Source organism: Papio anubis, chromosome 14 (genome assembly GCF_008728515.1).
Source record: "Papio anubis isolate 15944 chromosome 14, Panubis1.0, whole genome shotgun sequence".
In the NCBI taxonomy this organism is placed as follows: domain Eukaryota; kingdom Metazoa; phylum Chordata; class Mammalia; order Primates; family Cercopithecidae; genus Papio; species Papio anubis.
Window position 1 is genome coordinate 82,152,902 of NC_044989.1, and position 22,650 is coordinate 82,175,551.

Below are 22,650 nucleotides of genomic sequence, written 5' to 3' on the forward strand. Positions count from 1 at the left end.
AATACAAACACTTATAAGTTGGGATCTTTATATGCATCATGAAGGTTTTACTGAATATATTCAGTAATTATACCCATAGGTTTTACTGAATATTTTAAATTTAATTTAAATATATAAATTATAAATTTATATATAAATTACAAATATATGTTATAAATATAAAATATTAATTTTTAATAATATTTTAAATTTAATATTTTAAATAACTTGAAATTGAAGGACATAATTAGATATTATATAATTAGGAAATACACAAATACATTGTATAGCTTGATGAATGATCATAAAGTAAAACTATGGCTGTAATCACTACTGAGATCAGAAATAGATTCAAAAGTCACATACATACACTCACTAAACTAGTAACTAAACTAAGGTTTTTCCTCATTCCCAAAGGAAAAACTTGACTCGTGTCTGCCTCCACAAACTGACCTGTTTTTGAATTTTATAAATCACATTTTACAATGGGTAATCTTTTGTGTCTAGATTCTTTTGCTCAGTATTAGTTTTTGAGATTTATTAATGTTTTGACTTGCAGCATCTCACTGATTTTCATTGCTATATGGCGTTTTATTGGATGAGTATATTACAATGTAGCACTGTATTTCTGTTGGAAATTCACATTGTTTGAGTTTTGAACACTCTTGTAAATTTTCTATTAGTGTACATAAATACACCATCCTATTTGGTATTTACCTAGAAGTTGAAATGCTAGACCATAAGAAGTATATAACTATGATTTTAGTATATATTGCCAAATAATTTTCAAAATGGGTTACACTAAGATATACTATGAAAATTTATAGAAGTTCTAGTCATTTCATATCCTTACCAACACATTTTTTGTTTCATTTTATATGTCTTTGGGTGTATTATACCTTCATTGTCTTTCTCCTTGGCATTTCCCTGAGAATGAATGAGACAGGTTGAAAGAGGGGCTTCTGAAAGGAAAAGACTGGCCACTGGCAAAGACACCTGATTTTATAGTCAGGCTTGAGGAGGTGTGTGTCTGATTTACACAGGGCTCACAGATTGCTTTGATCAGGTATGATGTTTACATAGCATGAGGGGAAGGCTGGCCACCCCACCCTAATCTTATTATGCAAATAAACTTTTCCCTTGGCCAGCCCATCTTGTCTAGTCCTTACTATACACACAGTTGGCAAAGAAGGGAAGATGGAGGTGCCATTTTGAACATGATTGGTGCAACTGCTGGCATCTATGTATGCAGCTTGATTTTACAGGCTACTCTTTGTTAGAAAAATGATTTGGGGCTACCTTTCATTAAAAGAAAAACCTTGCTAAGGACTTTCATACCCTCACTATCTGCCTAAGTAATTTCTTCTTAACTCTTGTATCAGCATGCCCTGAACATCGTCACTGCCATTCATTTCATTTACCCATATGCTACAGTCAACCTAATACATTATTTCTTACACTGTGAATTATTATTCATTCAGTCAATTTAGAATAAGAAATTTTTTAAAAATCATGGTTATTTAATTATTCTGATTCCCTTTTCTTTCTAAATAACTTTAAACATTTCTTACAGGATAGGTTTTCTGCCAAAAAATACTTTCCATTTTGATTCATCTGACAAATATAATTTATTCTTCATTATTGAATAATCATTTCATTGAATATAGAATTCTATGTTGGTTGGCTTCTTTTTTCTTTCAACACTTTAAATATTTTACCCTGTTCTTTTTGCTTGGATGGTTTCTGCCGAGCAGGAGCTCTAATTCTTACCCTTGTTTATCTCTAGGTAAGGTTACCCACTTTCTCAGCTTCTTTAAAGACTAGTTCTTTGCCTTTGGTATCATGCAGTCTGAGTGTGAACTAAATAAGGTTAACTTTTTGTGTATGTTTACCCCGTTTGGTGTTCTCAGTGCTTCAAAGATTTATGGTTTTTTTTTTTTTTTTCATTAATTAGAAAATTCTTGATCATTATTACTTCAAATATTGCTTCTATTTTAGTCTTTCTTCTAATATTTCAGTTACACTTGCATTTTTCTTACTAAAAGTATTCCACAGTTATTGGAATCAAAGGGGAATCAAAAACAGAGGACTGTAGCTGTGTGGGTGAGTGTGACTACTCCCAATCACTTAGTTCTTCTGGTTCCATGTCTGGGGTTCACACTGCAACCATGGGCAGCGTGTTCAGCAAGGTGCCAGGACCCAGGAACCACAGAAGGAAAACAGCAGGGGAGATACACTCACTGTCTTCCTCTTCACCCTGGGTCACACCCAAAGGAAGGAGACAAAAGGGATGTCTTTTTCTCACTTGTCTTTCTAGATGTGTAACAGATCATCTTCAGCTTGCAGTCCTCTGGAGTGCATTCTGAGGCACAGACTCCCTTGACCCTAAGGATTTAAAACACAAAGTGGCTCATTTTCTTCTGCACAAGGGCCTGGCCTTCTTATTAGACCTTTGTAGGTGTTACAAAATCAACCCAGTGCTTTTAGTAGTCATATCAGGTAGGCCTATAGAGAATGATTCTTCAAAGTTAGAAAAGCAACTTCCAGGGGAACAATCTGAGGATCTGCCATATTCACGGCCCCCTGTGTTCCTTTCTTATTACAGAACCTTAGGGTAATTAAAGGGAGACTTAGGCCAATTTTCTAATGACACTGGAAGGAATATAGAAGCTTTCTAAAATTTAACTCAGGTGTTTGACTTCATGAAGGGATGTTTGCTGCTTCTAAGCCAAACTGTAACTGCAGGTGAAAAACAGGCAGTTCTGTAGGCAGTAGAGATATTTGGAGATGAACAATATGTCTCCTATAATAGAGAAAAAGGGAAAACAGAAAATAGGGAAGATGAAGAAATAGGAGAAACACCACTGTCAATAAGAAGGGAAGCAGTACTTCTTGACAACTCTAATTGGAAAGCCCAGACTTTTCTATGGTATTGTTCCTTCTTTCATGGTGTAAAGTGGCTCTTACCTTCTTTCATAATGTTCTTCCAACCTGGGAAAAGTTAATTTTCCAAATCTTAAAATGCTTGGCATAGAGTTGATCTAGGAAGAAGTTTGACATGCCAGCAAAAGGGTAAACAATTTTTACCAGTCAGGCTTTTGGCCTCTCTCTCCCCCTGTACAAACTGGTAAAAGGGTTAATAAGAATCATTGTTTTTATTCTCTGTAAAGTTTTAATTAATGAAAAAGCATTTGCAAGGTTGGTTTTAAGTTGTAACCAATCTGGTGTGCTTTTGTGTCTTTCTGTATGGTTCTGTCAAAAGAAAAGGTACGTTAAGTTAGGAGGCAGACTCAGGACCACACAAGCCTGCTGTTTAAGCTAGCCCAACAAAATGGTCAGTAACAAACTTGGCTACAGGTGTTCATCTTGTTTCATGTCATTGGGAACATGACCTATAACCACATAGCAATACTTTTTTTAGTCTCTACCATTTTACAATGATGGCTGTCTTCTTGTGCTGTCAGTTCCTGGGTGAGGATGACAAAATCAGATAAATCAGTTTATTAATCTGGGTGGTGCCAGCTGATCCATCAAGGGCAGTGTTTACAAAATATCTTAATCACTAATCTTGAGAGTAGTTTAAAGAGGGTCAAAATCTTGTGGCATCCAGCTGAGAACTACTAAGCCACGTTTTCTAATCTTGTGACTAGTTTCTTGGTCTGATCCCCAGGCAAGAGGGAAGTATATCTTAGGAAGGCGCTGTTATCATATTTGTTTTGGACTATAAACTGTAAACCAGGTTCCTCCCAAAGTTGGTTTGTCCTATAGCGAAGGATGGGCAAGGATAGCTTGAGGGCTGGAAACAAAATGGGGTCGGTTTAGTCAGATCTAAATGGGGTCGGTTTAGTGATTATCACAGTCACAGTTTTGCAGTGATGATTTCAAAAGCTGCTAATCATCTCTTTGAAAATACCTCATATACTTGTGGTTAAGTCATAACCTAATTAAAACTTGTTGATCTTACCTGTGAGGTTACTTTTTGTGGCATTCAAAAGCTGAAAATCCTGGAGTGACTAAGGTTGAGTAAAAAGGGACTTAAAGGGATTTTCTTAAAGAGAGTGCAGCTTAATTAAAAGTGAATATCCAAGTTATAGGTATATTTAAAAGGCCTCTATGATTTTCTCTTCTTGCAGCTTGTTTTCTGGAAAACTGTTTTTTTTCTTTTCAGTAAACTGAATGATTTCTCTTCATTGTTTTATCCTGCCACTCTTAATGCACACATGAGAGGCCCTAAGGTAACTTCTGGTAACCTGGGTATCCTTGAGAAAAACAGAGGAGATGCCACAGACCTTGTTTAGGAGAGGGGAAAAACAAACAAACCAACAAAAAAACTCTGTTTTCCTCATGAAACCCCAGGGATTAAAAGGCAATAGTTCCCTCTCAAAATCAAAGGGTCTGCTCTGTTTTGCATTGTGAGTTTTGTGGGTATCAAATTATTTCACATTATGAGAGTGCTTTGTCGTGTAATAACTAGGGTAGGAAATAGACTTTAAGGGGTGGCTAATAGTAGTTATGAGTGATAATTAACTCTTTGTGCATTTAAATCAGAGAAGCATGCTCTCAGTCACCTGAAAGATATAGAAAAATCCCCCCCACCACCCACCCCCCATTGAAAGAGATGAGACTCCCATAGGGGATGGGCTGATTACAAAAGAAGCCAATTGTTTTTGGGTTGCCTTGCAATGTAATGCATGGGTGAAGCACTACCCTGTGTTCTTTCAATCTATCTCCCTCTCGTTGAGGATCCACAATTCAGTATAAAACGGCACCCTTAATTTTGGATATCTGTCTTTGCCTTCGGCAGTACCTGCTTATTAGGCCCCCAAAATGCATGCAGGCACTGCCTTTAAAGTGGAAGTGTTATTTGACTGTAGATTTAGGTTAGTTGTAAATGTGTGTTGCAAAGTTCAGGGCAATCACACAACTAAAGAAAGAAATATAATTGATATGCTGATATATGAGAGAAAATAAAATAAAATTCTTAACTAAAAATAGGGAAGGCAGAAATAAAAGAGGGAAAGGAGAAAAAAAGGAATGTTTCTTCCTAAGAAAGGGAAAAACGGTTGCAAACATGGTAGATATGGTCCAAATATATGAATAATCACTTTTCATGTGAATTATCTAAATGTATCAATAAAAAGAATTTGTGTGAATTTTTAAAATAGATGCCACGATATTATATTTACAAGAAACAGTCCATAAATATAAATAGATTAATGTAAAAAGATGGCAAAATAGATAACATGCTAACAATAATCAAAAGAGAGATTGAGTTGCTATACTAAAAACAAAGTATGATTCAAAACAAGGAAAATTACCATAGAGAGAAATCAATAATAATAAAAGAGTAAGTTCTTTTTAAAAATACCAATATTTAACATATTTGTACCTAAAAACACAATGTCAAAATACATGAGATGAAAAACTGATAGTGCTGCAAGTAAAATTATACAAGTCAACTATTATGGTTAGAAACTTTAAGACTTGTCTTTCAATAACTGGTAGATCAGTAAGGCAGAAAAAAATTAATATAAATATAGTTGACTTGAATAACACTATTAATCAACCTATTCTAATTGACATTTATAGAGTCCTTCATCCAACAATATAAAAATGTATATTCTCAAACTTACATGAAACATTCAGTAAGATAAACAACCTTCTACACCATAAAACATAATTTAATAGATTTAAAACAATAGAAATTATAAAAAGTATATTTTCAGACCACAATGGAATTAAGTTAGACACGATAATATGAAAATAACTAGAAAAATTCAAAACTTTTCATGATTGAACAGCATATTTCTGAATAATAAAGTCAAATAGGGAGTCACAACAGAAATTTAAAACTGTGTGAATATAAAATGGGAACATATCAAAATTTGTAAGAAACAGCAAATTTAGTGCTTGAAGGGAAATTTACAACATCAAATGCCTATGTTGGAAAATAGGATAGATAAAAACACAATATTCTAAGGATTCAACTTTGTAAACTAAAGAGAAATTTAAACATAATCAAGCAGCAGGAAAAAATAATACAAACTAGAACAGAAATCAATGAAAGGAAAAACAGTAGAGGAAATCAACAAAACTAAAAGCTGTTTTTTCAAATATATTAACTAAGTTAATAAACCTCTTTACATATTCCTCAAAAAATAGAGAACACAACTTATTAATATTATACATTAAGGAGGGTTCATCTCTACTGACCTTACGAAGAAAGAATGAATAAAAAATATCATGAAGTACTTTTGTGCACAAATTTTATAACATATATGAACTGTACACAATAAACTCAAGTCATACAAGGAGAAACAGACAATATAAATATTTTCCCATATCTATTAAAAAATTGATTCAATAGTTAATAATCTTCCAAATCAGAAAGCAGTAGGTCTAGATAGTTATACTGGTAAATTGAGATAAACATTAAAGGAAGATATTAAATCCTTTTTTTTTTTTTTTTACAATTACCTCAAGATAATAGAAGGAAAATACGTTTAAATATCTTAAATAAGGCCAACACTACTCTAACATTTAAACCAGATAAATACATTAGAAGAAATAAAAACTACAGGCCAATATCGTCCATGGATACAAACCAAATATTCTAACATGGGGTTAGCAAATCAAATCCAAGTATGTGTAAAAAGAATTATAGGCTGGATGCAGTTGTATATTCCTGTAATGCACTGGTGTAGTCCTGCAATGCCAGCTACTGAGGAGGCAGAGGTGGGAGGATTGCTTGAACCCAGGGCTTAGAGACCAGCTTGTCTCAAATTTTTTAAAAATTAAAATAATTTTAAAAATTATATGTCACAACCAAGAGGGTTATACAAGAATGGTTTTAGTTTTGGGAGTCAATCAATTAATATAATCTATCCCATTATCAGGTTAAAGAAGAAAAATCATGTTATTATACCAATTGATACAGAAAAATCATTTGATAAAATTCAACACCTTTCATGATAAAAATCATCAACCTAGAAATAGAGGAGAACTTCTTCAACTTCATAAGGGACATCTAAAATACCTACAATTAGCATCACACTAAATGCCGAGAAACTGGGGTCTTTCCCCGAGATTGCAGAAAAGGCAAGGCTATCTTTTTTTACCAACTCAATTTAAGTTCATATAGGAAATACTAGCTATTGCAATGAGATAAGAAAAAAAAATAAAAGCTATAAGTCTTGTGAAGAAAAAAAATACAGTTGTCTTTGTGGAAGACATGATTGTCTATGTAAAAAGTAACAATAATAAGATAGCCTCCTGGAATTTGTAAATGACTATAATGAATTATCAGGATAAAAAGTTAACATATAAAAATTAAATGCTTTTCTATATACCAACAATAAATACAATTATATTTAAAAAAATCATATATTACCATTTACACCAAAACTGTATCTTAAATACAAAGCCTGTACAGGATGTATATCAAAAAAACTATAAAACAGATGAGATAAATCAAAGATAATGTAGTAAATGGAGAGATTTTCCATATTCACAGACTGGAAGTCTCAAAATTTGAGACAGTTTTGTCCAAACTGATTTGTAGATTCAACATAGCCCCAATTAAAATCACAGCAAACTATTTTGTATATATTGACAAACTGATTGTCTAGTTTACATAGAAAGGCAAAAGGCCCAGAATAGGCCACACAATAAAAAAGGAAGAAAAAAATACTTCGAAAAAAAACACTATCTTACTTCAAGACTTACTCTAATGCCCCATAATCAATACAGAATGAAATTGGTGAAAGAATAGACACATAGATCAATGGAAAAGAACAGAGAGCACTTATCATAAAAATTAACTAAAATGTATCATACACCTAAAACTGAAAACTATAAAACCTCTAGTAAAGGGAGAAAAATGTATGGTTTTTTTTGTTGTTGTTTTTTGTTTTTTGGTTGTTTTTTTTTGCTTTTGAAATGAGTTTTAAAATATAATGCCAAATGAACAATCCTTGAAAAAAAAGTGTGTTAACAATTATTAGAAGTAAAAACTTCCTCTTTGCAAAAGATACTGTTAAGAGAATAAAAATATAGGCCACAGGCTGGGAGAAAATGTTTGCAAAACACATATTTAAAATGTATTGCATGCAAAACATACAAAAAATGCTCAAACCTCAGCAACAACCAACCAAATTTAAAAAGGAATAAGTAAAAGATCTTCTTTACAGACATCTCAGTAAAGAAGATTTACAGGTAGCAATTAAGCTTATGAAAAGAGACTGTATGACACATCACTACACATCTACTATAATATTCAAATCCAAAAACTGACAATATCAACTTCTGCCAGAATATACTACCTCATTGATCTCTCATTATCTTTTGGTAGGAATTGCTAAATAATGCAGCCATTGTAGGCCAGAACTTGGTATGTGTTTTAACAGAATTATGCCTTGTCTTAATATGATCTAGCAATCATACTATATTTTATCTGATTTCAAAACTCATATCCACACACACGAAAAATTTCACATGAATGTTTATGACACCTTTATTCATAATTATATATTAAATTATATTTATTTAAATTCACAAGGTATTTATAATTAAAATACTAGAAGCAAACCAAAATGTAACTTAGTAGGTGAGTGGGCACACTGTGGTACATTCATTGAATAAATTATTATTCTGCAATTAAAAAAACCCCAGCAACCTATAAAAAGTGTGCATAAATCTCATACCTAGTAAACCCATCAATAGTTGCCAGAGGTTCAGTGGAGGTAGGAGTTAGAGAGTTAAATAACAAAGCACAAAAATATTTTGTATAATCATGAAACTCTGTTGTATTATAACACAGTGGTAAATACAACATATTAAACATTTGTCAAAACTTGTAGAACTTTATGGCACAGAGTAAAACTTAACATACACAATTCTTAAAAAATATGTAAGAGACTGGATGACCATACAACATAATGTATAATGCAGTTAAAGAATCCAAATACGTTACAAATGAAAGGAAAAACTACACCAAAGGGTGATAGGAATAAAAGACTCATCTAAGTAACTATAGAGATAGATGAAGTCTGTAAGATTAAAGTAGATGGAATGATATGTGAACAATGTAGTTTAGTTGATAAAATTATTTTCCATGGGGATATGGGGTAACAATTCTGTAACCATTATGCATGCCTACTGGAACTGGAAAATTAAATGAATGGCAAATGGTGGGAGCCAGGTTTCTCACTCTTTGAAGTAGAATTTTACAGATAAGCAAACAATGAAAGGAGACTGGAATGATCCATATGGTGATGGATTAGAATTGGAAATAGTATATACTCATGTTTAGTTTAATATAGTTGGTTACATATGGAAATATTTGTACATGTTTGTACCAACATAGATTAATATACATACATCAAATGTTTTCTTACTGTGTCACCTTATATCACCAGATATAAGGCCTACGAACTAAAACACCCCAGTAGTAATGAGCACCCTAGCGCTCAGATTTGGGTTTTTAATAACATTTTCCAGTGAAAGTGTAACTATGACCCTTGGAGAAAGGTCTTATTCTAGATTAAGACAGGGCATACACAAGGTGGACCTGGAGCATTTGTAGTACTAGAAAGTAAGGAAGTGCTCAAAAACAAAAACAAAAAATCCCAGAAACTCAGTGTTGATGGGGTATATCAAAGGGATACAACAGCCAATTGAAAGTGCTCCCAATAGCCAAAACTAAAATGATTTCTGCAAAAAATAAATAGTATTAGATTAAACCCCAGGGTACAAAATAGCCATAAATTTATACTGATATAAATACATGATCAAATAAATAAGTGGAGAGGAGGCAAATATCCTGTGCAGAAGTTATTCCAAATAACTTAAATAGATACTCTCAATAAGGGAGATCATAATTTCCCACACTTTAGCATGGGCTGTGTGTAGTGACTTCCTTCTAACAAGTACGATAGAAAAAGGGAGGAAAAAAGAAAACCTGTGGGAAAACCTGATACTCCCGCAGCCAGCTGGTCAAGGACAACATTAACAGTGACAAATCATATTGATAGTACATAGCCTTGAATATATATAATGTGATAAAATGGCACTTTGCTTCTTTGTTCTTCCTCCCAAATCCCGTATCTCCTATCAAACCATGAGAAAAACACCAAATTCCAACAGAGGGTAATTCTACAAACTACCTGATCAGTCCCATTCCAAACTCATCAAAACCAAAATCTGAGAAACTGTCACAGCCAAGAGGATCCTAAGGATAAGCGGCAATTAAATGGAATGTGGTATCCTAGTTGAGACCTTGGAACAAAATAACAAAAAGGCATTATGTAAAATAAAAAATACAATCTTTACTGAAAAACAATGTATTAATGTTGGTCCACTAATTGTAACAACAACTGTAAAACATATACCACATAATGTAATCTTTTTTTTTTTTTTTAAAGGGGGACGTTAGGGATAGAGTATATGTGAATTGGATAAGAAAGTATACAAGAGAGGGGCAGAGCAAGATGGTGGAAGAGAAACCTACACTGTACTCCAGCTCTGCAGGAACACCAAATTTTAACTATCGGCACACAGAAAAGCACCATCACAAGAACCAAAAAATCGGGTGAGCAATCACAATACCAGATTTTAACTTTATATTGCTGAAAGAGGCATTGAGGAAGGCAGGAGAGACAGTCTGAAATCCTGAACACCACCTCTCCTTCATCCCACAGCTGTGGCCATGCAGCATGGAGAGGGAATCTGGACACTTTGGGGAAGAAGAGCACAGCAACTTGAGGACTTTACATTAAAATTCGTGCTGCCCTATCACAGTGGAGAATAAAGCTCTACTGGGCTCTGTCAGTGTCCATGCATGGTGGAAACATTTGGACTAGCCCTAGCCAGAGGGGGATCTCCCAGTGGCTGGAACTTGAATTTCTAGGCAAGCCTCATCATCACTGGCTAAAGGGCTCTGTGATGCTAGATAAACTTGAAAGTCAGTTTAGGACACAAGAACTGCAATTCCTAGACAACTCCTAGTGCTAGACTGGACTTAGAGCCACTGGACTTGGGTGACACGTGACCTAGGGAGACACCAGCTGGTGCGGCTAAAGAAGTGCTTGCACCACCTCACCAGCAACCTCAGGCAGCACAGCTGGCAACAATGAATCTTTTCTTCTGCTTGAGGAGAACAAAAAGTAAAGACTATGTTTTGCATCTTTAATAGCTTAGCCACCATAGGGCAGTGCACTAGGCAGAATTGTGAAGCCCCCGTTCCAAGCCCTAGCTCCTAGATGAGATTTCTAGACATACCCTGGGCCTAAAGGAAACCTGCTGCCTTGAAGGGAAGGACCCACTCTTGGCAGGATTCACCACTTGCTGACTAGAGCCCTTGGGCTCTGTATAACCAGCAGTGATACTCAGGGAATATGCCATGAATCTTGGGCTCTGAGACATGTTGGCACCAGGGGTGACTCAGCACACTCCCAGCTGTGGTGACTGCAGTAAGAGACTCCTTCCATTTGAGAAAATCAGCAGAAAAAGTGATTTTTCTTAAAAAAAAAAAAGACTTTGTCTTGCCCCTTAGATGCCAGTTTGTATACAGTGGGGTAGAGCAACAGGCAGGCTCTTGGGGTCCCTATGTCCAGGCCTAGGCTCCTGGACATCATTTCTGGACCTATCATAGGGAGCCCACTCTCCTGATGGGTGATCTCTGGCTTGGCAGCATTCACCACAAGCTGATGGAAGAGGACTTGGGCTGTAAGCAAACATCCACAATGGCCTGGCAGAACCTCCCATGGACTGGTGGTGGTGTTGGTGGTCACAGGAAGAAGCTCCTGTTCCCATGGAAAGAGGAAGGAAGAGCAGAAAGAATTTTGTAATGTGGTTTGAGTGCCAGCTTAGCTGGAGTACAATGGAACATCAGGCAAATTGCTAAAGTTTTCTTCCTAATCCCTGGTTCCCAGATAGCATCCCTGAAAACTCTTGGGTCCTGGAAGAACTCACTGCTCTGAAGGCAAGGGCCTTGAGCAAGCCTTAGTGCTATGCTGGCTTTAGGTCTGACCCAGCACAGTCCCAGTGGTGGTGGCTACAAGGGTGCTTACATCACCACACCTCGAGTTCCAGGTGGCTAAGTGCAGAGACAGAGAATGTACTTCTTTGAGATAAAGTAAGGGAAAAGAACAAAGGTCTCTGTCTGATAATCTAGAGAACTGTTCTGTATCTTACCTAAGACCACCAAGTTTATATCTCTATGAGTCTGCAAAAACCACAGTGTTATCAGGCTTGGAATCTCAGTCCCTTTGATTACCTAGAAAGGATTCCCCAAAAGGACAGGCACAAAAAAGTCCATACTGTGGAGAGTACAATAAATACCTAACTCCTAATGCTCAGACGCCAATAAATATCTACATCACCACCATCCAGGAAAATATGACCTCACCAGATGAACTAAATGAGATACCAGGAACCAATCCTGGAGAAACAGAGATACATGACCTTTCAGATAAACTGTTTGGAGGAAACTCAAGAAATTCAAGATAACAGAGAGGAAATCAGAATTCTGTCAGATAAATTTAACAAAGATATTAAAATAATTAAAAAGAACTAAGCAGAAATTCTAAAGTTGAAAAATGAAATTGACATGCTGAAGAATGCATCAGTCTTTTAATAGCAGAATTGGTCAAGTGGAATTAGTGAGCCTGAAGACAGGCTATTTGAAAATATACAGTCAGAAGAGACAAAAGAAAAAACAAAACAAAACAAAACAAAAACAATAAAGCACCCCTCCTATAAGACCAAGAAAATAGCTTCAAAAGGGCAAATCTAAGTTATTAGCTTTAAAGATTGGTTAGAGAAAGAGATAGGGGTAGAAAGTTTATTCAAAGAGATAATATCAGAATTTCCCAAACCTAGAGGAAGATATCAATATTTTAGTACGAGAAGGTTAGAGAACACCAAGCAGATTTAACCCAAAGAACACTACCTCAAGGCATTTAATAATTAAACTCCACAAATTAAGGATAAAGAAAGAAAGCAGCAAGAGGGAAGAAACAAATAACATTCAATAGAGCTCCAATACATGTGGCAGCAGACTTTTCAGAGGAAATCTTATAGGCCAGGAGGGAGTGGCATGACATATTTAAAGTGCTGAAGGAAAAACCTCTACCCTAGAATAGTATATCCAGTGAAAATATCCTTTAAGCATGAAAGAGAATTAAAGGCCTTTTCAGACAAGCAAAAGATTGATGAAAAAGGGATTTCATCAATTCCAGTCATGTTCTTCAAGAAATGCTAAAAGCAGTTCTTCAATCTGAAAGAAAGGGATGTTAATGAGCAATAAAAAACAATCTGAAGGTACAAAACTCACTGGTAATAGTAAGCACACAGAATTATATTACACTGTGAGTGTTATGTGTAAACTAATCTTAAATAGACTAAATGATGAACCAACCAAAAGTAATAATGACAACAATTTTTCAAGACACAGATAGTACAGTAATACATAAAGAGAAACAACAAAATGCTAAAAAGCAGGGTACCAAGTTTAACTGTAGAGTTTTCATTAGTTTCTTGTTGCATGTTTGTTTATGCAATCAGTGTTAAGTTGCCATCAGCTTAAAAAATGGGTTATAAGATAGTATTTGCATGCTTCGTGTAACCTCAAAAAAATATATAACAGATACACAAAAACTAAAAAGCAAGAAATTGAAGCATACCACCAGAAAAAAATCACCTTCACTAAAAGAAACACAGGAAAGAAGAGAAGACCACAAAACAATCAGAAAACAAATAATAAAATGACAGAAGTCCCTGCTTATCAATAATAACATTTAATGTAAATAGATTAAAACTCTTCTATCAAAAGACAGAGTGTTTGAATGGTTGAAAAAACAAGACCCAATGATCTGTTCCCTACAAGAAACAGACTATCATGATTGTAACCAGTATCAGTTTGTTTGATTATCAAGACAACTTTTTGCAGGAGAGATCCTGTTTTTTAAAGATAAGCATAGTTAAAGCAGTATAGAAATTTAGTTCTGTCATGTAGGCACCCCACTGAGAAACACTTTGAGACAAGTATGATTCTACTTGCAAAACAAAGCAGGTATGTTTGAAATGTCTACTAAGATGAATTTTGCTAAAAATACACTATAAGGCTATTGTATATACATCCTGTTTTTTCTAACAAGTTTTCCATCTCTGCTTCCAAAAATATAGGAAACTCAATGCCAGTAGAATTTGCTAAGCTAATACATGCCAATAGTCTTTAGGTATTCATCAAGTCACAGCATTAGTTTTTACTTACTATTGCTTATTCATTCATCTCTTCATGGAAAATTTTAAACATAAAGTAGGAGCATAAAGGTGACATGGTCAGATGTAGTTTTTGAAAGTATTAGAGATAAGCGAATAGGTCAAGTAACTGATATTCAGGCTTTATTCATCAGGGAATGGGTTGTCATTTAAATGTTATTAGAAGCAGAGTCATACTGAAAAATCTACACTTTAGTTCTGTGCTTGCCAGGGTAGAACTCAAAAAGAGTGTGTGAAAAAGAGAAAATTAAAAAGGAGGAAATTGCTGTTACAAACTATGTTGTATACATATTATTAAGATTTTTAAAAGCTCCTTCTTTGAAACGAGGTGCCTAACTTTCCAACAATTGTAAATAATCTTAGGCTCAGCAGTGCCCTCCAGGGTAAATATGCAGCAGCCAGCATTGCAGCCTTGTGGAGGCCAAATGAGAGCAATTTATCACTTATTTACTGATCCAAGAGGTAAACGGAAGTTATAATCAATCTGACCTTTCAGTACACTTCAGGATATTAGAATTCATCCCCATAGGGAATACTCTGTATGCAGAATGCTTTTTAAAAAAAACAATTATGGGGTAGAATTCCATTTAGAAAAAAAATGCAAAAAAAAAGGGGGTGGTTATTTGTAAAGATAAATTTCTTTCAATTATTACAGCTTGCATGTGTTTTATGTGTCTGCATATACGTATGCTATAGTGTATTTCACAGATAAGTTGGTTTAACTGCCTGAAATATAAGATAATTTCATAATCAATAACAAAGTCTAACAGGAAGGGAAAATTTGTATGGCACAAGTATCCTCAAATTTTGGTATGCTCTTCCATTATAGTTACATATACACATTGAAAATATGGACAGAAGAAAATACACATCATGTAAATTTTATTTTTTGCCAGATCACATCTCTTGTATTAAACCATTATTTCACACTGTTTAAGTATGATTTTGGGGGACTCTTTAAAAACTTGTCTTCCCAACCCCATTTTAAAAAATATTCTTTGATTCTCACAAAATAAAAAGATAGATATCTTATGGAGGGTAAGGAATAGAATGAATCCAGGGCGGTTAATCAATATGCGGAAGGGCCAGAGGTGGAAGCATTCAAACAGTGTGGAATGCAGGCCTGCCTGTGGGATAACAATGCCTGTAATATATTTGTGAGAAATAACCTTATTCAGACAATGGAGACCAGTGCAGAGCCTTGAATGTCAGACAAGGACATAAACTAAATAGGAATAGAAAATAAAGAGCTCACAAGAACTGCTCTTGGAAGGCATCATGAAGAAGTGTTAGGAAATGAGATTGAACTTGATCTTTGATCTCAACAATTCTGGGTTTGAGTTGGGTACATTCTTCGTTTCTGCTTTAAAGTTGCCTTCAGGAAGGTAAACAGTTGAAAGACTTTTTAAAATAGGTGCATCTCAAACTTTAATGTGCATGTTAAATCTCTCGAAGATCTTAGTAAAATGGATATTCTGATTCATTATTTGTCAGTAGGACCTGAAATTCTAAATAACTAACAATGTCTTAAGCCAACACCCTTGAACTACATATTGAGTAATAAGGCTTTAGAAAATGAATTTCCTTCTCAGGAATCTAGTAAAGAAGTGAGAAATACAGCCAAAGCCCAGATCATCAAATCATTTCTCAAAATTAAAAAAAAAAAAAAGTAAGGCCAGGCATGGTGGCTCACGCTTGTGATTACAGCACTTTGGGAGGCCAAGGTGGGTGGATCACTTGAGGCTAGGAGTACAAGACCAGCCTGGCCAACATGAACAAATTCTGTCTGTACTAAAAATACAAAAATTAGCTGGGCATGGTGGCACACACCTGTAATCTCAGCTACTTAGGTGACTGAGACATGAGAATTGCTTGAACCTGGGAGGCAGAGGCTGTAAAGATCCCACGACTTCACTCCAACCTGGGTCACAGAGCAAGATTCTGCCTCAAAACAAACAAAAAAAGTAATTGCAAATCTATTTAAATATTTATTCACCTTCAGTTTATTCAAAGAGAAGGAGAATTAATATTGATAGATAACATAGTCTACTAGTGACCATAAACACACTCTATTTCCTACATAATATACACAACCCTATGAAGGTTTACTTATTTTAATGGTGAAGAAGTTGGAGACTCAGTCATTAATATTCTAACAGAAAAGGCAACTGAGGGATATCTATCAGGAGCATCTTACTGGTCCCTTTGACTCACATCATTTTTATGCCATACTCAAGTGTCCACAATAACCAGTTTCTGCTCAGAGCATGCACTGCAGATGAAAGGTCAACTGAGAATCTGGGAAAGAGAAACATTTGTTTAATTTTTTTTTTTCCCGAAACAGAGTCTTGCTCTGTCGCCCAGGCTGGAGTGCAATGGTGCAATCTTGGCTCTCTGCAACCTCCACCTCCTGGATTCAAGTGATTCTCCTGCCTCAGCCTCCTGAGCAGCTGGGATTACAGGCATATGCCACCACGCCTGCCTAATTTTTGTATTTCCAGTAGAGATGGGGTTTCACCATGTTGTTCAGGCTGGTCTTGAACTCCTGACCTTGTGATCCACCTGCCTCGGCCTCCCAAAGTGCTGAGATTACCAGTCACCATGTCTGGCCCAAAAAGGAACATGTTTTAAACTTCAGAGCTAGGCCACATTTAGAATCAACCTGTTAGGACTGTAACATTCCATATCCCTATTCTGAGTTCCTTAAATGTTCTTTTAAATGGGAAGAGTAGAGTTTGCTGAGCAATAGAATATTGTCATTTAAGATGTATTTACAGATGTAAATCTTGTAATTAATCATGCAGTATGCCATGGATCCGTCCCCCCTATATAACATAGTAAAGACAGAAAATAGAGGCAAATGCTAGGAATGTAAGTTTCATTGTTTGCCACTATCACAAGCCATGTTGAAGTCATTGTAGTCTTTTTAAAATTTCTCCATTGTTCCTAACACCTTCCTGGCCTTGGGCCTTTGCTCACTGTTCTTTGTTCTGGAAAGTTCTCATCTTCTTGCCTACTATCACTTTCCTTAGCTTAAATATTTAATATATATTTTTTCTCATTCATCAGAACTCAGCTATCATTTTACTTTCTTAAGAAAGTCATTCGTGGTTCTTTATGCTAAAAAGGGTCACAATGATATCCTCTAGTTTAGACTTACAGGTTTTTCAGTTACAACTAGGGTGTTGATTCCTTATAAATTTACTAAATTATCTAAAATATGATAAAAGTATCCACTTGAGTCTGAGTTTTTTGTTGTTGTTGTTGTTGTTGTTGTTTAAATACATCTGCTTTAATGTATAAATAGCCTTCAGAACAGTGGTTATTAATTAGTGGTCCACAGTCCAAATGTACTGTGTATACGTATTTATTGGGCAGCTTACACAGTGTTAAAAAAAAAAAAAAAGTAGTTGCCAACTATGTAAATAACTGAAGACTTCACATAAAAAATAATTATTTTCTCTCTAGAATTTCAGAAGATCTGGCACATCTAGAATTTACTTTGCTGAATGACAGTAATCAACTAGAAATATGTGGCTTCTGTGCAATTTTGGATAGGACACTTTTAAGAATATATTTGTTAGTCACCACTATTCCTGGTTGGTTTCATATCCAACTTTCTTCTCACATTTACTTTTACTCCCTGGCCAGTGTAGGTATTTTCATCCTTGGAAGTTTATACCTGAAATCATTATCTACCACTAAGACTCCTAGACTAGTGCTTCTCAATCTTTAATGTACATTTGAAACCCAAGGGATCTTATTAAAATGCAGATTCTGATTCAGTAGGTGGGTGCAGAGAGTTCTGAGAATCTGGAGTTCTCATAAGCTCCCAGTTGATGCAGAAGCCATTGCTATGTGGATCACACATTGAATACAAAGGCTGAAATACATGTACCTAGGTAAAAAAGTCCACATGGAATCACTCATAGGAAAAGTTAATTCTGGTACAAGGCAAGATAATGACATTGGGTCTCTGGCTCCCTGTCCAGACTAAGGGAGATTGATTTGAAGAATGCATTGGATTAAGGAACCCAGAGTGGTGTGAATGGAATCATGAAGTGAATGGTATGGGAGGGAAGCTATGCTTTTAGGCATTGATGGTAGACAGTCTAGTCCACAGGTTTATATCCTGTGTAGACAATAGATTGAAGGCATTAAGAGGTCTGGGTTTTTCAGAAAGCTATAGAATCCATGCCACAGGTCGCTGGATCTAGTAAATTGTGCCTCAAATTGTATAACTAGATTCCATATAGAGAAATAGAGAAAGTAGATGAATGTATTTTCTCTGTTTATCTCACAGGTTATTTGATAATTTGGAATTATTAATGTTTTGGTTACTATTTTATATTGTAAATAATCTTGAGTCTAGTTAGCAGTGGTATGGTTTAGCTTCCACGTTTTGAGAAACCACTATAAAAGATCACATTTGTGGTGGTTACTCCTCATGTCCTGTCATGGAATGGAGTGTGGTGTGTGGGGGAGTCGGGGGTGGACATTTGTAGTAGGGTATGTACTATTGGTGGGAAAGCCACAGGCGATTACCCTATTGTGAAAACAAAATACTCGCTGAAGGACCCCCTTTCCAGTCTCTCCACCTCATTTGTTTGTTGCCTAAGGGATTTACATAAGAGAAAATTGGGAAACAATATATCCAGAAGATAGTTTAGTAATGGTGATAGATGGAAAACGGACAGGGGAAAATAAGGAAGAACAAATGGCCGCATGTAAGATGAGAATGAACTGTTGTGATTAGTAGAGCATTAGGGCAGAGATGTCTAATGTCCATTATTAAACATGTTTCAGAGAATAATCGATGCCCTCGCTTTGCACTTCAGAGGACTTTAGTAGATTTAACCTAGCTCTTCAATGCTTAAAATTAGAGTAGTTTTTCTTTGTATTATAATTAGGCCATGAAGGGACTTAAAAGAGAAGCAATACAGCATGATTTTATTAATTTTACATAAAAACATATTTTCATGTATTTCAAATGTAAAATACATTAGTCACTAATCCAGGTGAGTGATTTTTTTTCATAACTCTGACAGGATTATTTAATAGCTAATTATTTCTTGCAAACTGGGGTATTATGTTAAAGTTTGTAAAACAGATTTTGCTTAAAGCGTAGAGACCTTTGGTCTCAAGATATACATGGTATTATTACCACCACAGGAGATTGTTTATGCCTGATATTGACAAAGCTAATCTCAAAGTGTCATGAAATTTAAGAGCTGATGTTCATTTTGCTATGTAGAGTAATATTAAGTATTTCATTTCATACTGGAAGTGTTTACAGATAACATGAAATCAGTTTATAATTGCTCTAAATAATACAACATGTAGAAAGTGATCTATTTCTGAAATACAAAAAGATGAAAAGCAAGAAATCTGGAAACTTAATGTGCAGATTCCAGACAAATCAATGTTAAGGTTTATTGATAATGAGAGAAAAACAAATACATACGTGTATACACTCACAATGTTTAAAAGAGAAACAGCTAGAAAGTTAAAATAGGGTAAAATAGTAGTGCAATATTACATTTGTATTCCATGTATCCTTCTCTAGAAAATTATGAACAGAGATTTCAAGAATACTGAAGGGAAGTTTACCTCAGTAATTGCTAGAATATCTAATGGACTATTTCCTGCTATACCTACATACCCCATCCCTATTCACTTTCTCTGTTGGCATCTTTACCTCTTCTTCCAAGTCCATTAGTGACCTTTACCTACAAGTTTGTGTAGAAATCAGCCTTGACAGAGACAAGAAGTGTAATACAGCCTCCTCAGCCTCTCATTGCATAGAATTTAGAACTCAGTTAGGTATCCTGTTTGTTGGGAGCCTGGTACATAGTAAACAATCAAATAAATATTTCTTGAAAGAATAAATGAATAAATGAACTTTTATAGCATCATTTAATTATTGAGTACCCTTTGCCGAAGATTAGATATGAAGTCTTCTGATGCCCTGGAATTAAGTTCTGCATACTATATTGCTCCCAAATCAAGTTTGTTCTCTTGCTTATATGTAGATAAGACTCATGATCCAGATACATCACGACCAATTGCTCTCTCAATACAAGATAGCAACTGCTGAATAAATCTCCTAATCTTTTTTTAGATTTTGTACTTCTTTTTTTTACCCTTACAGTCATCACCACAAGCTTAATCTATTACATTTTTTTTCCCCAAAACATAATGGTAAGGATGCATTTTTGCTTTCAGATCTATACTAGAAAGCTAGTCATCCAGTCTTACTAATAAGCCAAAAACCTAGGAGGAATGGGCAAAGTACATTACATCAGAAAATCCACAGATCCACATTTGAAGTCTAGAATTGTTCTACTAAAAATAAATTATAAAAATTAGCTGGGTGGAGTGGCGGGTGCCTGTAATCCCAGCTACTCTACAGGCTGAGGCAGGAGAATAACTTGAACCTGGGAGGCGGAGGTTTCAGTGAGCTGAGATGGTGCCATTGCATTCCAGTCTGGGCAACAAGAGTGAAACTCTGCCTCAAAAAAAAAAAAAAAAAAAAAGGTGTATGGTTCTTTGTCATTTGTTTGGTAGAGACTGACTAGTCTCTTTCTGGAATATTCAAACTCTTTGGGATGACTCTTAATGTCTCCTACAAAAGACAGGCCAATGTTCCCATCATTGCCATTTATTCAATGATCATTTATTTTCCAGCTTGTCCACCCTCTCAGTTTTAGTGTTATCACTGTTGAGTAAATTGTCCTAAGGCATCAATCTGTCATTCTCCAAAGACAACTCAACTCTCTCAGAACTTTATAGCACATAGGTGTAGCATTCAAGAATGTAATTTGCAAAATGACATCCTGGTAACCTAAAATCTTTGATTCTTTCACATGATAAGTCATTTCTCTGAAATGGTTATGTCATCATTGCACTGTGGCAGAAGGCCAAGGGTAGGCCATTTTAGCTAGTTGAAGTCATTGGCAAGTGTGTTCACAATTCCTAGCCCTGGTGAGATTCATTCCAGTGATGAAGTAAATCTTCATTTGGCAAAATAAAGATATCATGTCCCATTAAGTAGAATTTATTAAAATAGTCAAATATTCTCTGCAAAGTTCTGTAAGGAAAAAAACAATTTTGTTCAATATCCAAATAAATTACCATAGAATATCATAAAAATATTGAATGAATAATTGATTCATTAAATCATTTATGCTCCAAACTAAACTTATAATGTGGCATAGCACTGCATTTGTTATAAAAGGAAAAGGTTAATGAATTAATAATAAGATTGCTTGTCAGAATTAATTGAGATATTTGGAGGAATATTTAGAAAGAAATAAAAAATAATTTCTATGAAAATAAGTATGCATCAGTGAGGATATATGGTCCAGAATTTTTGAATATCTGCTTAATGGGGTATTTGGAAGAATCAAGTTATAAGATGGGAGACAGAGCGGAAGACATACTCGGAGAGACAATGACATTTGCCAAGGCCTATAATCCCACTAGGCTAATGAGAGTATGAGGGGGAGAGGGTGGGAAAATGAGAGACTTCTAGTCTACTTAGACATCTTCTATTCCAACTACTAGAAAACATGAATAATCTCAATTAAAGGTGGTACAGAAAACTTCACTTGGTTGGAAGTTAGATCTTGATAAGTCTGTGCCACTTACCATTTGAGAAAGTTGTTTCACCTTCATGAATTTCAGTTTTCTAGTGTTTAAAATAGTGATACGTTGTAATGAGGATCAAATAAGATGATACATGTAGAACTCTGTGTCTGCAACAGATCCCAGGGAAATGTTAGAATCCTGCCTAAGTCCCTCTTAATTTAGAGGGGTTGCTATTGTTATTTAATTCTGAGGCAACAATCACCACACAGCCTACCAAAAGATTCCTATCCATTTATCTCCTAGAAACCAAATATATAGAATTGTGAGCTGAGGTCATCCTGGGAATATTTCTCATCCTTGTACCTAATACAACAACTTCTTTTCTTTTTTTTTTTTTTTTTTTTTTTTTTTGAGACGGAGTGTTGCTCTGTTGCCCAGGCTGGAGTGCTGTGGTGCAATTTCGGCTCACTGCAAGCTCTGGTTCCCGGGTTCACACCATTCTCCCTCCTCAGCCTCCCAAGAAGCTGGGACTACAGGCACCCACCACCATGCCCGGCTAATTTTTTGTATTTTTTTTAGTAGAGACAGGGTTTCACCATGTTAGCCAGATGGTCTCAATCTCCTGACCTCGTGATCCACCCGCCTCGGTCTCCCAAAGTGCTGGAATTACAGGCGTGAGCCACCGTGCCCAGCAATAACTTCTAATTATATCTTTATGAATCTAGATTTTCTTACGTTTTCTGTATTTGCATTGGAATTAAGGATGTGAGAAGACTTTGGAAACTGCAAAAGAAAAAAGTC

General features: G+C 35.3%; 2 long non-coding RNA genes across 4 annotated transcripts in view; one reads left to right on the forward strand and one right to left on the reverse strand.

Annotated features, from left to right (window-relative positions):
• Window positions 1–11,560, forward strand: part of LOC103877094 — a 29,425-nt gene extending 17,865 nt beyond the window's left edge. For 2 of the 3 annotated variants that reach the window (XR_004178320.1, XR_002516761.2), the window contains one exon: window positions 10,401–11,560. This is a non-coding gene — a long non-coding RNA (uncharacterized LOC103877094). The remainder of the gene's footprint in view (window positions 1–10,400) is intronic. The other variant, XR_636660.4, reaches the window with a different exon arrangement.
• The window catches only part of LOC103877095, a 36,321-nt gene extending 14,130 nt beyond the window's left edge, over window positions 1–22,191 (reverse strand). The window contains exons 1-2 of the long non-coding RNA XR_002516760.1: window positions 21,910–22,191; window positions 2,285–2,364 (exon numbers count right to left, since the gene is read on the reverse strand). This is a non-coding gene — a long non-coding RNA (uncharacterized LOC103877095). The remainder of the gene's footprint in view (window positions 1–2,284; window positions 2,365–21,909) is intronic.
• Between the last annotated feature and the right edge of the window lie 459 nt (window positions 22,192–22,650).